At 36.2% G+C, this 17,775-nt stretch overlaps 1 pseudogene; it reads left to right on the top strand.

Annotated features, from left to right (window-relative positions):
• Positions 1 to 5,061: 5,061 nt before the first annotated feature.
• Positions 5,062 to 5,830, top strand: LOC106969547 (rRNA-processing protein FCF1 homolog; annotated as a pseudogene).
• The last annotated feature ends 11,945 nt before the right edge of the window (positions 5,831 to 17,775 follow it).

Genomic DNA, 17,775 nt, shown 5'->3' with positions numbered 1-17,775 from the left:
AAAACATGAATAGACACTTCTCTAAAGAAGACATCCAGATGGCCAACAGGCACATGAAAAGATGCTCAACGTCACTCCTCATCAGGGAAATACAAATCAAAACCACACTCAGATATCACCTCACGCCTGTCAGGGTGGCTAAAATGAACAAATCAGGAGACTATAGATGCTGGCGAGGATGTGGAGAAACGGGAACCCTCTTGCACTGTTGGTGGGAATGCAAACTGGTGCAGCCACTCTGGAAAACTGTGGAGGTTCCTCAAAAAATTAAAAATAGATCTACCCTATGACCCAGCAATAGCACTGCTAGGGATACCCAAGGGATACAGGAGTGGTGATGCATAGGGGCACTTGTACCCCAATGTTTATAGCAGCACTTTCAACAATAGCCAAATTATGGAATGAGCCTAAATGTCCATCAACTGATGAATGGATAAATTGTGGTTTATATACACAATGGAGTACTACGTGGCAATGAGAAAGAATGAAATATGGCCTTCTGTAGCAATAGGAATGGAACTGGAGAGTGTTATGCTAAGTAAAATAAGTCATACAGAGAAAGACAGATACCATATGTTTTCATTCTTATGTAAATCCTGAGAAACTTACCAGAAGACAGGGGGGAGGGGAAGGAAAAAAAAAGGCTAGAGAGGGAGGGAGCCAAAACATAAGAGACTCTTAAAAACTGAGAACCAACTGAGGGTTGATGGGGGGTGGGAGGTGGGGGAGGGTGGGTGATGGGTACTAAGGAGGGCATCTGTTGGGATGAGCACTGGGTGTTGTATGGAAACCAATTTGGCAATAAATGTCATATTTAAAAAAAAGCCCATGGAATGTACCCATGAATAAAACCTAACATAAAGCATGAACCTTGGACAATTATGATGTGTCAATGTAGCTTTGTCATTTGGGAAAAATGTAGCACTCTAGTAAAGGATGTTGGTAGTAGGGGAGGGTAGCCCTGTTGTGGGGGCGGGTAGGGAGTATATGGGAACTCCCTCTACTTTCTGATCACTTTTGCTGTGAACCTAAAAATCTTCTGAAACATAAAGTCTATTTAAGAGTTAAAAAAAAAAGAAAGAAAGAAAAGAAAAGAAAAACAGAAAAACACTAGCCACCAAGGAGAATCTACAAGTTCTCTGGCTTTCAACCATTAGCTAGAATCTAAAGGAAGAATGCTTTCTGCTTTACCCCAGAATAGAAGAATCTATCTTTCTCTTACTTCTTCTCATTAATACGTATAAAATTATTTAAGAAATATTTTTATAGAATTTTTAAAGGGACGCCTGGGTGGCTCAGTTGTTTGAGTGTCCGACTTCGGCTAATGTCATGATCTTGTGGTCTGTGCTGACAGCTCAGAGCCCGGAACCTGCTTCAGATTCTGTGTCTCCCTCTCTCTCTGCCCCTCCCCTGCTCATGCTCTGTCTCTCTCTTTGTCAAAAATAAATAAACATTAAAAAAAATTTTAAAGAATTTTTAAAATAATTTACAGGTAAAGTACCATCTGGGAGTATAACTTAGTGGCTTTGAAAACTACAATCATATGTCTTTTTAAAATGAGGCTACCATAGATCAACATATGTTTGCATACACTCATTTATAACTTATTTTTACTCTTTCTTGTGTTTTTAGGTCCCTCCTGTCACCTTTTTTTATTTGTTTTTCTCTTTTTAATTGATGAGTTTTGTCTGGAGATCATATTTTTCTACTGCTTACAGTCATGTTGTATTTGATCCTTTCATCCCCAAAACCTAGCTCTTAGGTTTAACAATAGTATTTTTCATTAAAAACTGATAGTTTTTTACTTTCTTTTTAGTGTTTCCTTCTTTATTTTAATTTCCTTATCATTTTTCTTCTTTATGAAAGAATGAATTCTTTAGTCTTCATTCCTCTAAGAATGAAAAAAAACCCACAAGTAGTTCTCTGAATATAATTTGGCTGCTGACCCTATAATTTGATATTTATTCCTCTCAATATTACTACTTTTAATGGATTATATTCTTTAAATTTGGAATAATTTTTGTATCCTACATCACTTGCAGAAAGTTTATAACTTGGCAACTTTTGAGTAATGTTTGTTGAATGAAGAAATTTCCAATTTAGTCCTTTTGTAAGTTCATATATAGACTTCCCACACATAGATGTAGTCTGAAATAAAAATAAATACCTAAATTTGATGCCAGTGGGGAAGAGGATGTTTTTATTTGCTTTTTTAAACTACAGAAAAACTTTAAAGCAGATAAATGATTTAATATTCATTAATTCCCCATACTTATTAAATCATAAGTATATGGGGCACCTGGGTGGCTCAGTAGGTTGAGCGTCCAACTTCAGCTCAGGTCATGATCTCACAGTTTGTGGGTTTAAGCCCTGCCTCGGGCTCTGTGCTGACAGCTCAGAGCCTGGAACCTGCTTCGGATTCTGTGTCTTCCTCTTTCTCTCTGCCACTCCCCTGCTCACACTGTCAATCTCTCTCTCAAAAAATAAACATTTAAAAAATCATAAATATATATTTTATATATAAAATTTTATATTTATAAAAATATATCATAAGTGTATTTTTAACAAAGTATTTACCATATAACAAGAATATAAATCAGGACACCTGGGTGGCTCAGTCAGTTAAGTGTCTGACTTTGGCTCATGTCATGATCTCATGGTCCATGAGTTCGAGCCCCACATCAGGCTCTGTGCTGACAGCTCAGAGCCTGGAGCCTGCTTCAGATTCTGTGTCTCCCTCTCTCTCTGCCCCTCCCCTGCTCACACTCTGTCTCTCTCTCAAAAAAAAAAAATTAAAAGAAAAATTTTTTAACAATATAAATCAACAGGAGCTCGTTTTCATTTACCACCTAAATAGAAGCTTCCTCTAAATACTTCTGTTTTACCTTGCAAGAAATTCTATTTTTAATAATAAATATAAAATATACATTTAAATGTTTCTGAACCATACAACCGATGATCTGGGATTACTAATTTTTGTAGGTGAATGGTAGGAAAATTGATGAGAGCTTAACCACTGAGTACCTGGGCAGCAAAAACAAGCAAAGAAAGAGACAAAGTAGGGACTAGCAGGTAGGGAGAAGAGCTCACAGAAATTCATAAGAAGAGAGCTGGTCTTTAATGGTCTCTTTTTTAGATGCAACTTGTGCTAAATGATTTTAAGTAGATTTGTTATCTAAATGTAAAGACCTGTAAGAAATCATAATGACTACTTGTATTTTGGGGGGATGTATTTGCTTTCATGACCCTATGACCAGATTCACCTCAAAGCCAACTGAACACTTTGGGACAATTGTAAAAACAAAGCAGAAGTGTTTTTTAAATAATAATTTCCAAGGGCTTTCTTGTAAGCATTGGTCAGTAAACTTTTTCTGTAAAGGGCTAGATATAAAATATTGTCAGTCTTGCAGATTATATGGTTTCTAACACAACTACTCAACTCTCCCTCCTAGCATGAAAGCAGCCACAGTCAATATGTAAACAAACAATGGTAGCTATTCTCCAATAAAAATTTTATTAAAATACAAAAAAAGCAGGCAACAGACTGGGCAAGACCCATCATTTCCCCAATTTTAATACTGAAGAAATTCAGTCATGTTAAAGCATCCTTTCTAAGATGTTTCAAGCAATTTACACTCCATCAGTGTTTGTTTGGTCATTTTTGCTACCAATTATTTCCACAAAAATTTGGATAAATCTATCTTTCTTAGCAAATTTCACATGTTTTTAGGTGGTAAATGTGTGTGCTTTTGTGATCTATATACTGGAAGCTCTGGACAATTTTTAACCTCCCTTACTGTCTGTTATCTTAACTTCTTTAACCTTATAAACAAAGATTGTAGCCCCTTCCCACAATAAATGAATTTCAGTACAAGCACTTAACTCAGAGTGCCTGGGTTCAAATACAAGCTCCATTACTTACAAGCTGTGAATTTAGACGAGATACTTATCTCTCTATGCGTCAATTTTCTTGAATGAAAACTGGTAACAATCAAAGTATGTTTCATAGTGTTGTCACAGGCTTAACTGTGATAATAACTAAAGTTCTTAGAACAGTGCCAGGGCACATAGTAAGTGCTTTATAAATATTAACTATTACTCTCCTTATTAATTAAAACATTTATGCAGTACAGGACAAGTATTGAACATACAAATTAGTTTCTTCCCCCATTTAAAAAATCATAGAAAGATGGGAGACTGGATGGTTTAGTCAGTTAAGCATATGACCTTGATCTCGGCTCAGGTCATGATTCCATAGTTCATGGGATCAAGTCCTGCAGTGGATTCTGTGCTGACAATGCAGAGTCTGCTTGGGATTCTCTCTCCCTCCCTCTGTGCCCCTCCCTCGCTCATTCTCACACTCTGTTTCTCAAAATAAGTATTTTTTTTTTAAATCATAGAAAACAAAAGACATTAATTCATTGAACAAAATGAATTCTCTTGCTTTCACTTTTTTCCCTGTAATAGGGAGTCACTAGGCATTTTGAAGAGAGCAGTGACATGATTTCCCTTGGCAGGATCTGGATGTGGCCTGCTGCACGGACAAGACACCATCGCACACCAAAGCTTAAAGGCATAGAGACCTATTTGAGAGGCTGTTACCATCAACCTGGGAATAGGTTGATTGAGGCTTAAACCACATTTCTTTAGTGCTAGTAGGAATTGCTCATATTATGGATATATTGAAGGTAGTGCTAACAAGTTTTGCAAAGTGTAAGAAAACACAATGATTGACAGGCACTCTACAGTTTCTGATGGAAGGAACTGGCGAAATAGAATTGACAAACAAATGGCATAAACTATGTGAGGAGATGACTTGGGGTGAGGAAGACAAAGGAAGTAAGAGTTTGATTTGAAATATACTCTGTGCATCTGGTGGTTTTATGTATCCATGTGACTAGGCTAGAGTCACCAGTTAGTCAATCAAACACAAAACTTACATATTGCATGTAGATATTAATCCTAGCTGAAACTGGATGCAATTCCTGTGCAATGAGTAGAGATAGCAAATGGAGCTGTGAGGAATGTTGAGAGGTAGACTGAAGAAGATGAATAAAAGGAGTCTGAAGATTAGCCAGAGACATGGTTAAAATGAATGGAAAGGAAGTCAAGTCCTGGAAGCCAAATGAAAAAGTTGTTTAAAGAGTAAGGACTAAGAGACAAGTGTGCAGAATGAACATGGGGAAGCAAAAGAAACCAGGAAAGTATGTGACAATGAAGCATATGCTTAGTCTCTGAGATCAGATGCTTAAAGAGAAGGATAGATTAAAACCTACAAAGAAAGAAAAGAAAGATCCTAGTACACTCAAGGAAAGAGAAGTCCCCTAACATCCTTCCTGTTAATTTTTCCCATATAGCACACAGCTAGGCCCACCTTACCTCATCCTGGTTGACACCAACTTTATCAACCTTTCCATTAAAGCCAAACTTGACTTAGTACAGTCACTGATCAGACCGTCTGTATCCCTTGTATAACTGACTGTGTAATGGCCAAAATTGAGAAATTGGGGCAGAAATATCAAGTGGCTATAAGGATGGCCTAGGATCCAATTTGAACAATTACCATGCACACTCAAGGGAACCTAGGCAGATGACTGCTTAGTACAGAGTAACTCAGCTCAAGTGTTATATTGTGCCAAAATGTATGTGTATGTGTATATATACACATACACATACATACATATATATACACATACACATACACATACATACATACAGGCCCAGGACCTTGAAGGGTCTGGAATATTCCTGGGTTCCCATCATGTATATTTCTAACTGTAGGTACAATATTGAGAGGATGCTAGGTGATTATGGAGCCCCTCTTTTTTAAATTTATTTATTTATTTTTGAGAGAGAGAGAGAGAGAGAGAGAGAGAAAGAGAGAGAGAGAAAGAGAAAGCAAAAGCAGGGGAGGGGCAGAGAGAGAAGAGAGAGAATCCCAAGCAGGCTCTGTGCTCTGAGTACAGAACCCACCACGAGGCTCCATCTCACAACCATAAGATCATGACCTGAGCCAAAATCAAGAGTCAGACTCTTAACCGGCTGAGCCACCCAGGTGCTCTCCTCAGTTGTAACTCTTAAAAGATAGAGTTCCTCTACCTTTACCAACTTTCTCTCTTGCCAGTTCATATAGCCATATGCTACAGCATGAATTATTCCACTTACTCATTTGCTCTGTTACAAGCTGAGTATGGTTAAATACACTCACTTTGTGATGTTGTTTTGAAGTTGATATTTTGTATCATTTTAAATGTTGTTGGTTATTTTTATAAATCAGATGGTTGCTCAAATAAATAAGTAAATAGGACTGATAACCTGAAGAATGAAAAAAAGAATAAACAGCAAAGTGAGATGTTTATGGATTAGATCAGGTCAAAATTATGGATTTCTTTTCTACATAGGATGTCACAGACAAATTAAGAGTCTGGAAGAATATATTATTAATATCTAAAATAAAATAAGGTATTACTTTTTGGAATACATGCCTTCAAATCAACAATACCAACAAAAGTTGTTAAACTTGATAACAACAACACAAAAGAATAAAGGAATGCCTGGGTGGCTCAGTCGGTTAAGCATCCACTTCAGCTCGGGTCATGATCTCATCATTCATGAGGTTGAACCCCGTGTCGGGTCAGGCTTTATGCTGACAGCTCAGAGCCTGCTCCAGATTCTCTGTCTCCCTCTCTATCTGCCCTGCTCCCACTTACACTCTGTCTCTCAAAAATACATAAACATTAAAAAATTTTAAGAAAAAAAAATAAAAATGTAATTTGATAAAAAAGTGGTTATAAAGAGAGATTCCATGTATTTAGTAATTAGAAAAAAATGGTTATTGAAACTATCATGTGATATAATTTTATGCCATCACATTGACAACAATGAGAAAGTGAGAGAATTTCAACTGGTGATGAGTGAAAAATGGAACCATTAGGGGTTCTGCTGGTGAGATGTAAACGGGCACAGACTTTCTGGAGAGCAATCCTTCAGATACAATGAAATTGAGTGTGCATTAATCTAATATCACTGCTGGTTTTACTCCCCACCCCACAACCTGACTTCCCGAAGGAAAACTCATGCATAGAACCATATGGTGGCCATTACAGAGTGTTCTTTTCAGCATTGTTTTACACAAGCAGAGAATTGAAAGTACCTTAGATGTCCCACGAAGGTGATACATAAAATAAACACAGTGGGTTGTTTAGTGGAATGTAATTCAGTAGAAATAGTGAATGAGAGTTATACACAGCTAAAAGAATAAATTTTAAAAAAAACAAGGTTTAGTGGAGAAAAAATATTAAAATGCTAGGTCAGTGTTCTCCATGTGATTAAATCTGTGTGAGAAAAACTATATTCAACTATACTATGTTGTTGTTGGTGGTTTGTTTTTTGTTTTTTGGTTTCTTTTTTTTTTGGTAAGGAATCTCCTAGGTCTCAGGTCATGTATTAAATACTTTATAGTGCTTGCTTGTGTGTAGATGAGGAGGATGGATGAAAAGATGATAATTTTTCAAAATAATAGGAAGAAACCAATATTGCAGAGATGATGGTTATGGTTTCTCACGAATTTCAGAGTATCTGAAGTTAAAAAAAGTTTAAAAATATTTTAATGAGCATACCCCCATAATCGCCATTCCGAAGTTTCAGTCATCATTGTTTCTTTGATTACTCAGTGTTCCTTTGTGGAAAATTGCAAGCAAATTGAACCTTCAATTCTTCATCCTTGTCGGTAAAAGATTTTTCTGTTTAGTTAAGTAAGAAAAACAGGCTTCTCCGTAACCTCCATGCTGATCTCTGTTTACTCTTGATCATTAAAGGCAGTTTCACTCTTTCTCATTAAAGTTTTCCCTAACAGAGTTGCCCTAGTGTAGGTCAGCTGAAGTTCCTTTAACATGATGAAGTAGGAATAAGCAAATAAGTCTTTATATTTTTCTTTTTAAGTTGCTGTTGTTTACAGTCTGACATCTTCAAATGGCAAATTTATGTCTCTGTTTTCTTGCTAAATTATTTATAATTCCAAGTATTATACAAAATTAACAAGTGAACAGGCAACACTCTAGAACAATACCATGCAATTTCATTAAAAAACAGTGCAAATGGTGGTTCCTTTTCCAATTTATTATTATATTTTCAATGTACAGTACCTAGGCACATTATGCTAAGTTTGGCACAGGAGGAAATGTAGCTTTTCAAAATGTTGACCAAACCAGAGAACTGTCATGTAACATTCCTTTCCTACTGAGCTTTAAGGGTGTTTTTTGTTTGTTTGTTTGTTTGTTTGTTTGTTTTTTCTAAACCCATTTGATTTGTGTTATCTAAAGTACTGCTTCCTTCCTCTGGCCTTCTCTCTTAACTTTGTGACTGTCAAGGGGGGATTTACTTTGAATGTCTCTACATGTTGATTGATTAATACGTTGATATAGTCTAGGTCAGAAACTGCCACAGAGTCTGGTGTATGGATTACACTATCAATTGAAATACTGAAATAACATTATGTGGGAAGACCTAGGTAGATTTTTTTTTTTTAATCTGAACCCATACTACTATGAAAGCAGTGAAGGTGGAGAGGACATCTCCTTTGAACTAGCAAGCATTATTTAATATGCAACAATAGGAATGATACAGCTAAGAAAAATTTTAATTTGATCAGGAAATGCAGCTATCTGTAGGAAATTTCACAGGGCAGGGCCTGGGCAGGAAATGTCTTCAGGCTCACATGAAAATGAGGTCATTGTCTGATGAACTTTCAAACAATTAAGATGTTAAAACCTAAAAATCCACTTTGTGAATCTGAATGTGGCTCCCTGATTATCCTGAAGTACAGGAGGAGTGAGAATTTGTCTAGAAGAGGAAGAATGGAATTTTTACTTGGGGGGTGGGAAAGAGAGGTATCAAGGTGTCCACATTGATCTACAATGATAGCAAGTAAACCAAGTCTTTGTTTTCTGATAGGGCTAGCCTCAATTTTTGAGGTCAAAAGTTAATACCACCTGATTTCAAAATTTGATGGAAACCTTTTGTAACATTCAGAAAGTTAAACAACACTCCTTCAAAATCAGGAACATCTTTAACGAGAAATCATAGTGTCTTTATCTACCAATCGTTCTCTTCAATGTTGACAGGAAGCAGAGAAACAAACTAATCGTTGTAAAAAAGTGTTTCCCTCTACTACTTATTTCATAAAGGAAAACATATGGTTTGAACTCTACTCATTTCACAATGATTTAAAACTAAGAATTGGAAAGATGGCTCAGCTCCACACCATTCAGTTTTTGCTTTCACAGATGAGCACTTAGAGCCAAGTAAATATATCTAGCCTAGCTTTTTTTTTTTTGAATGTAGTATAGAGATGGAGTCCTATGGCACGAAAGAAATATAAAACAAAAGCCAGTATATGTAAAACAAAACTGTAGACGTGCTGTGAAATACAGCAGCAAGAGGGAGTCTGTGGGCTGCTCTGCTCATTCACTCTCATACCTAACCCATCCTCTCCCCACGCCCACCCCCCCAGCAAATGAAACCTCAGGGCTTTTCTTTACATAATGTAGTTTGCAAACCACTGGTCTACGTTGTGTCCCAAAATGCTCACTCCTATTTTCTCAAATGCTGTGCATGTTTTCCTAACTTAAATCTTAAATGATAGAGAATCAAGACTCTTAGATTCCAGAGAACATCAAAGATGAGTAAGGTGTTTTATTCTGCTAATCACCCCACAATTGTTTTTTAATAGATCTGTAGCATATGCAAATAATGACATGTTTTTTTCTAGTAAGGTTCTTCTCCCCTCCTCCCCCGTGACACAGCTACCTATTTTGTCTACAAATCGTATTCAAGGCAGCCCCTTGCACACTGTAGTTCTTGTCACAAAAGGTATCCGAATGCTCCCTTCAGACTTGAACCTGCAAAGGAGGCAGCCTTTCAGCCCCATAGCATTTGGCCAATTATCTCTCATTCCCTGAAGGGTATTGTCTGTGTATACGCTGTATTTAGAATACCTATTTACATCTACCTATCTACAGATTTTATACACACACACATTCATTTCTGAAGTTTTCATGACTATTTTAAGTTTGAATTCTGTGACTACAACTTCTGACTTGGCAAAAAATACTGTCCTTTACGGATGTAAAAATTTTAAACTGTGATATTAGGAGAGGAGGTTGCATCCTGGATGTTTCCTGTGGCTGCCAGAATGGTCACAAAATTGGTAGCTTAAAATAGTAGAAAGATACTGCCTCATGTGTCAGGATACTACAAGTCTTAAGCCCAGGTGTTAGCAGGACCATGCCTGCTTCCTCGGTGACCTCTTGTGGAGGTTTTGATTTTTGCCTCTTCCAGCTACCAGTCACTGGCCTGGCCTTCAGCCTTACTCCAGTCTCTGCCTCTATGGTCACTTTGTTTCTACATCTTCTGTGTCCTTTCCTCTTAGGTCTCTCTCAAACCTCCCTCTCTATTTCTCTTATAAGAGAAACTGGTCATTGGATTTAGGGTCTACCCAGATAATCCACATGATCTCCTAATGTCAAAATTTTCCACTTAACTTTATGTATAAAGACCTATATCTAAGGAAGGATGTAACATTTTGTATTGCAGTTAACTAATTTTTTACATGTTCGGCCTATTCTGATGGTTCTGCCACTTCCCCCACCTTCCTTCCAAACATATATCCAGTTTGAGGCCCCTGTCATCAAAAGTATTAATATTTTATATTTCCCCACTGATGCAGTTAACACAATTATAATGAAATATTTTTGTGATTATTTGATTAATCTCTGGATCATAATATTTCCGGGCAAAGGCTTTCTCCCTTACCTTGTCACTGTATCCCTGGTATTCAGCAGATTGTATGCCGCCTACCATGAACTCAACAACTATTTTAGGAATGAATCAATAGACTTCATGAATGGGTAAACTGAGAACAGGTGAACAGATGATTGATTGGCTAGTAGAAATAAGTTCTAAACAGAGACAAGGACTAGGGAAGAGAGATATAGGAAGATTGTCCTTTGCCTTTCTTGACTAGTGGCTTGAGTTGTGGTAAATGGACAAGTCAAGAGACTGAGAAGCCCATAGCAGATTACATAGCTGAGAAAAATCTTACTAAATTTTATTATTCTGAGGTGAGTATGGAGATCACATTTCTATGATTTGTTCTCCTATCATTTGTCCTAGGCATAATAAAAACAGTTTCTCATCCTACTTTAATTCTGAAATACAGAGTCATCTGCTCATCTCTGAGATTCTCTGGGACCTAAAGGAACTGCAGCTACGCGAGTAAGGACTGCAGGTACCACTTGTATGGAGTGAAATGTGAAATGCTCAGGTATGTTCAAGTCTTGTATCTGTCCCCAGTATGATCAACACTGTCCTACTGAAGTCATTAAGTTCACAAAGATTTGCAATTTTTATCACGCTTCCTTGTGAAGAAACACAAATAAAATGAATCTTCTCATTTTTCTGCTGAGGATTCTAAAGCTCAGAGATTTAGTGCACAGAGCAAGTGTATATCAAGTCTGAAACTTAAATTTACATACATGGCTCTCAATCTGTGTGCTCTTCGAGGGTTATTACATGTCTCACCACACTACGGTGAAAAATTCCACATTATTTTTATCTTAGTAAGAATAACAAAGAAAAATTTTAAAATGCCATGACAGTGAGGAAATGAGATGGATTTTATCATAATTAAGACTCATTATATGATAAGTTAGGCTTGACTCCTCCACCAAACTTGTGCTTATCCATTGCTCTTTTAAAATTAATCTGGACTTATGCTAGTTGATTTTTGAAACATAAATATGTCACTTACCACCTGGTATATTTAGGGTATATGTGAAATGATGCTCAAAACTGGCTATTGGAAGAATCTGGAGTTAAATACACAGAAAACATGTCACACATCATAAATAATTCAAGAATTAAAAATACCTGGGAAAGAGTATGCTTTGGAGAAAGTTAATATGCAAAACTCTTACCTTTGAATTCAGTAACATGAATATTTACATCTGTGTGTGTGTGTGTGTGTGTGTGTGTTGTCTCAGATTTCATTACAAAAATCTTTCAGTCCACTGATCCTCAGAGGTGTGAGATGACCATGTTGAGTTAGTATGTCAGGATGGTTTTACAGACTCTGAATAAAAGCAGAGTCCTCCAAAATACAAAAGTAAATACAGGAGTCAGTAAAATGACAATGTTAGATAGCAATACAATCAATAAAGTGAATTCAAATGAAATGAAAACCAGTCTAATTATTTCACAGGGCTTTATACTAACCTATTTTCATATATTTACCAAGGTGCTGAAACTAATTATATGACTAGAAGGAACATGTATATTAACTGTTACATTACCTAAAATGTCCATAGCCCTGTTGAATTTAAATACAAAGAATGATTTTTCCTCCTCCAATTAATATTATGAAATACAAAACATGGCTTCATTTTCTCTGATTGACAGCCCCAATTTTCGATATATATCCCAACTAATGGAATGAAAATTGCACTACATGAATCAATTACAGTTGTTCAATTGTCTATTTTGTAAAGTGAGAACAGTTTAAATTATATATGATTTCATTGTGTATGTGTCATGGTATCTTAACTGACAACACTACCATTGGTAAATTTCGTTTTAATGAGGAGCTTATCTGAATGCGCACAGCCCTATCCAATTGCTCGTTTCCTATCTATTGTTATTTATGGAAGAAATAGATCCTTATTAATATTAGCATGTCTTCATACTTGCATTTGACATAAGAGTTTACTTGGGATTGAATGGAGTCTCCAAACAATGCCATATAGGTGGTATCTATGTAGTACTAAACAAATGAATTATAGCTCTATCCCTAATATGATCTCTCCCCATCCCTAAAAATAATTTTTAAAAAACAAAAAAAGCAAAGTAGTTTTGTTGATTCAGTGACCAATAAGATGCCTTAAATATTCCACTTCAGCATTGTCTAAACTCACGGACACTGGCATATTTTACGTAGCAGTTTTAAGGAAACTGAAGAGTTGACAGCCTTTACTTCTTCCATATGTCTAGTTGCTCAAACCAACTGATATGAAGTGGAAAATCCCAAAGATAAATGCTACACAAATACCACCAGCCAATTGTCAGCTAATGGAATAGCAATGTAAAAGCAGGCTTGGTCTTTGCCTAAAGAGTCTCAAAATGCTATACAGATGAAAGTTTTCCTACAGTCAGAGAAGCAAGGCTTGAACGTTCTCACCATTATGACTTTCCTTTGCAATTTTTTCTTTTGCATTTTGAAATTTCCATTCGATGACTAATAAAGGATGGTCCTAATTATCGATAATGAAACAGACCCCTTACAGAAAATGATGGAAATTTTTGAATGATAATATTATGGAAAACTTTTTCTTGATTCTCTAGATTTCTAAATTTACCAGTGTGTGTGTTTATTTAGTAAAAATGGAGAAGCAAAAAGTTATCTAACTATCAGCTACAGAAAGGAAATATTTTAAAAAGAGAAAGAGTAAGTGAGGGAAGGAGAAAAAAGAAGAGTAAAGAAAAAGAAGTATTGAGAAATTTGTTGAAGTATTGTTTTTTTATCTGTTAATTCATGTTGTCTTATTACCAATGGTATGGATTTCTGCCACTTTACCTCTTCAGAACAGTTTCCTCACATCTAAAATGATGAGGTCAGATATAATGATCTCCACGATCCTTGAAGCTCTAACATTAACTTCATGTATTGGTTCAACTTTCTGCTATTTTGTTAAAGTTGACTCTTCTAATTTCCTGCATCATTCTAGTGACTAGAGGCATCAGGGACAGAAATTCTGCATTATATTTTTCTAAGTGCAATAATTGATGCTACGAATTAATATTTACATAGCATTTCAGACCTAGGTAGAAACAAGTGTAGTTCCGTTAATAATATCTGAGTCAAGGGTCGCCTGGGTGGCTCAGTCGGTTGGGAGGCTGACTACACCTTAGGTCATGATCTGGTGGTCTGTGAGTCCAAGCCCCACATCAGGCTCTGTGCTGAGAGCTCAGAGCCTGGAGCCTGCTTTCGATTCTGTGTCTCCCTCTCTCTGCCCCTTTCCTATTTGCTCTCTCTTTGTCTCTCTCTCTCTCTCAAAACTAATAAACATTAAAATTTTTTTAAAAGCTAACTCAGGGTTGCACAGATAAATATTGGCTGACATATGCTTTCAATCCAAAATTCCTTGTCACCCAGTGCTGCTTCTGTACAATGCTGCCCTTCTTTCATAATAAGAAAACAAGAACTACCAAAATATTATTTCTACTTGCAAACATTAGTTTTCCAACTTGAACTTAATTAGAAAAATAATATTTTTCTTGTATGAGGCAAAAGGTTGAGCTACATTGCCACTTTAAAAAATGAAAGACAGGGACACCTGGGTGGCTCAGTCAGTTAAGCATCTGACTTTAGCTCAGGTCATGATCTCGCAGTTTGTGAATTTGAGCCCTGCCTAGGGCTCTGTGCTGATAGCTCAGACAGAGCCTGGAGCCTGCTTCAGATTCTGTGTCTCCCTCTCTCTCTGCCCCTCCCCCGCTTACAATCTGTCTCTCCCTCTCTCTCAAAATAAATAAACATTAAAAAATGTAAAAGATGAAATACAGTATTTTGAGACCTACTGATTTATATTTCATTTTCTAGCACCTAATCACAAAATCTATTCTAAAATTGTTTAGGAATTCATTCCTGTATTCGTGCAATTTGCTGATGAAAGTAGGGAATTTTAGTTTTCTTTATTCACAGTAATATGTATTTGCCATGTTCTAAGTAAGCTGCATTGTTGAATTTGATATAAAAGATAATTAGAAAACTCCACTGGCCACATTTAGTTTTCATAGTGCAGTACCTAAAATAAACAACTGAATAGATCATAACTAGGAAAAATATTTTCATGTATATGGAAAACATTATTTATTTTTGAAAATTAGTATTCAGCACTAAAATGGTCATAGGAAACTGTAAACCATGATGGGCCAACAGTCAGGAAAATATTATATAGATCACAGTAATTTTAAAATGTCAATAGGCTCACACATTTTGATATATTACAGAATCCCCAATGCATAACAAAGCATCAAAACAATGTCTTTTCCTTAGAATCTCTATCCTCTCCAGCAGTCATGTAGCATGAATTGATACAGAGTAATGGAATGCCTTTGAGAATTAACCATTGTAGAAATTACTTTCAAAAGTCTCTCTCATTAAATTTGATCTGGGTCTTACGTGACTTGAGCTGGAACTTTAAATTTGACTGAAACACCTGGAAATTTAGACACAGTTTTTGAATGTTTGTGTTTCAAGTTAGTCTCATTTGCCTTTCTAAGGCAGGATAGAATATGGAATTTTAATGGTCGGGGGGGGGGTGGTTAAAATTCTTTAAAAAATTATTCCTTTAGTCATTTTCAGCTTACTTCTGTTAGTGTAAATCAGCATTGAAATGTAAAGTAAAACAATAGCTTTATTTTATGTTGACTATTTTATGTATCTTGCAATCAAAACTCACTCATGTTATGCAAAGTAATTTATTAATTCAGGCAGTTACATTCACTTATTCATTCATCCAATTATTTACTCATTCATTTAACATATGTTTTTGAGCATCACCTATGTGCCATATATTATCATAGCAGTAGGAAGATAAGAGTGAACAAAACAGTCAAATCCTTATTCTCAGGGAATTTACACTCTAGTGGAGAAGGACAGAAAATAAACAACAGTATCATAAGGTGATAAATTTTGTCAATAAAAATAAAGCAGGACTAGAGTAGAGAGTGATTGAGTGAGAATGCCATTTTTCGTAGGGAAGCCAAAGAAGGCTTTTCCAATATGAGAACATTTGAAAAGGGCCTTGTACAAGGTGAGCGAACAAGCTATGAATACAATCTGTAAAATGCTACTAATCAGCATTATTTATTATCTATATGAAACCCAAGAATTAGTAAACAATTATTTTTTTGCAGATCAAGTGAATGAATAGATTGGTGGTTCTAAGATTCCATACATTGAAAAATGAAACTGGGGTGCCTTGGTGGCTCACTGGGTTAAGCTTCTGACTCTTGATTTCAGCTGAGGTCATGATCAAACGGTTGTGAGATGGAGCCTCATGTCACGCTCCATGTTGGGCTTTGTGTTGGGCTCTGCACTGAGCATGGAGTCTGTTTAAAATTCTGTCTGTCTGTCTGTCTCTCTATGCCTCTCTCTGCCTCCTCCACTTGTGCATTCTCTCTCTCCCCCCCCCAAAATAAATGAAACCGAACACTTAGATATATTTCACTTCCTTGATTCTTTCAGATTTTCACAATATCCAGTTAACTCAAAGATATAATAAAAAATAAAAGGTCATTTTGTATGAAAATCAGGGAATCAAGTTTTGTTACTGGATTGTATGAATGAAAGAATGAGTGAGTGACTAGAATTAAACAGGTAGAAGGGCCCATCAGAGATCATCTAAACATCATGAAACTCATCAGTAACAGTGGTCATGCAATTTTTTAAACATAGTAACCACACATAGAATGGTTATCATGCTATCATATCATAGAGTAGCCTGCGCATTTTTTTTGACAGCTCCGTTAGTTAGAAAGATGGTCCCTTAATTTAAACTGAAAAAAAGTTTAAGGGTGAGTATCTGCCCTTTGGATTCAAAGAGATGTAATTCTGGTGACCTGGGCTAAGTACTTGTCCTTAGGCTGGTGAGATTCCTAAATCTAACTTCTATCATTAGTATTCAGGGTCTCCTTGGGAAGCAGTATGGGTAATTTGAGAAATAGGCTGTTTGCCAAGTTAAGCGGAAGCCCTGATTTGCCTCTGGTTTATATTCCATTTCCTCCTCCATAGGTCAATCCCAACTGTCCTCATTATGTGTCAAATAGCTTTTGATGCCAATGACACCAGGGCTAAAATGTTGATAGTTCAACCTAGATCATGACAGTATACTTAAAAAGGACATTTTTTACCTTGTTTTTTTCTTACCCTCTTGATCCCAATCCTGAAAGGTCTAATGCCATTTTGCTCATTCATGAACATCATGTCTCTTTCATTCACCTTACAGTAACCAAACAGATGCTTTGCAATGATGAGCCCTTGTGTAGATTTTTAAATTAATGTGATGAGGCTTCATTTTTTCTTCATCAACAAGTGAGGAGTTGATATATATGATAAAATATTGTAGAACACTAATGCTTTGTCCCCTAAATTATGATTATAAATGTCAACAATTTTTATAGACACCATTTTAAAATGTAGCTTGTAAATAATTCCCTTCCTCCTGAATGAGTGATGATTTCTTTGTAATGTAATTGTTGAGGACCCTTACAGAACTGCTCTACCTGTGGACTCCCATACTGTTTAATCCAATCCTGCTGTCTTTTTCTATTTTGGAGTGCTTGGAAAGAGAGTGAGTTCCCCATCTCTGGAGGTATTGCACTGTACTTGGAAAAAATCACAGTAAAAGAAACACAAGTATGAGATGGAGGATTGAATCCAGTGACATTTAATACCATTTATCACCTAAAGATGATAATATATTCTCATGTCAATATGCCATAATGTTTTATTGGGGTACGTAGCAAATAAGAGTTGCCAGGCTTTACATGGGCCATGTGAGAACGCTTTGATCCCTCAAAGACTTATTTATATTTGAGCCTATTTTACTTCTGTGCTCCTATATTTGTTCCAAATCTGTCTGCAGGTAAACAAACTGAGGGGCTCTCAGAGTTCACTTTTCTATGGCAATATGAATCTTCATAATCATAATGTTTTTCGTT

The sequence above is a fragment of the Acinonyx jubatus genome, chromosome A2 (genome assembly GCF_027475565.1).
Source record: "Acinonyx jubatus isolate Ajub_Pintada_27869175 chromosome A2, VMU_Ajub_asm_v1.0, whole genome shotgun sequence".
In the NCBI taxonomy this organism is placed as follows: Eukaryota; Metazoa; Chordata; class Mammalia; order Carnivora; family Felidae; genus Acinonyx; species Acinonyx jubatus.
The sequence above is the reverse complement of the archived record's forward strand: the minus strand, read 5'-3'. Positions and strand labels throughout refer to the sequence as shown.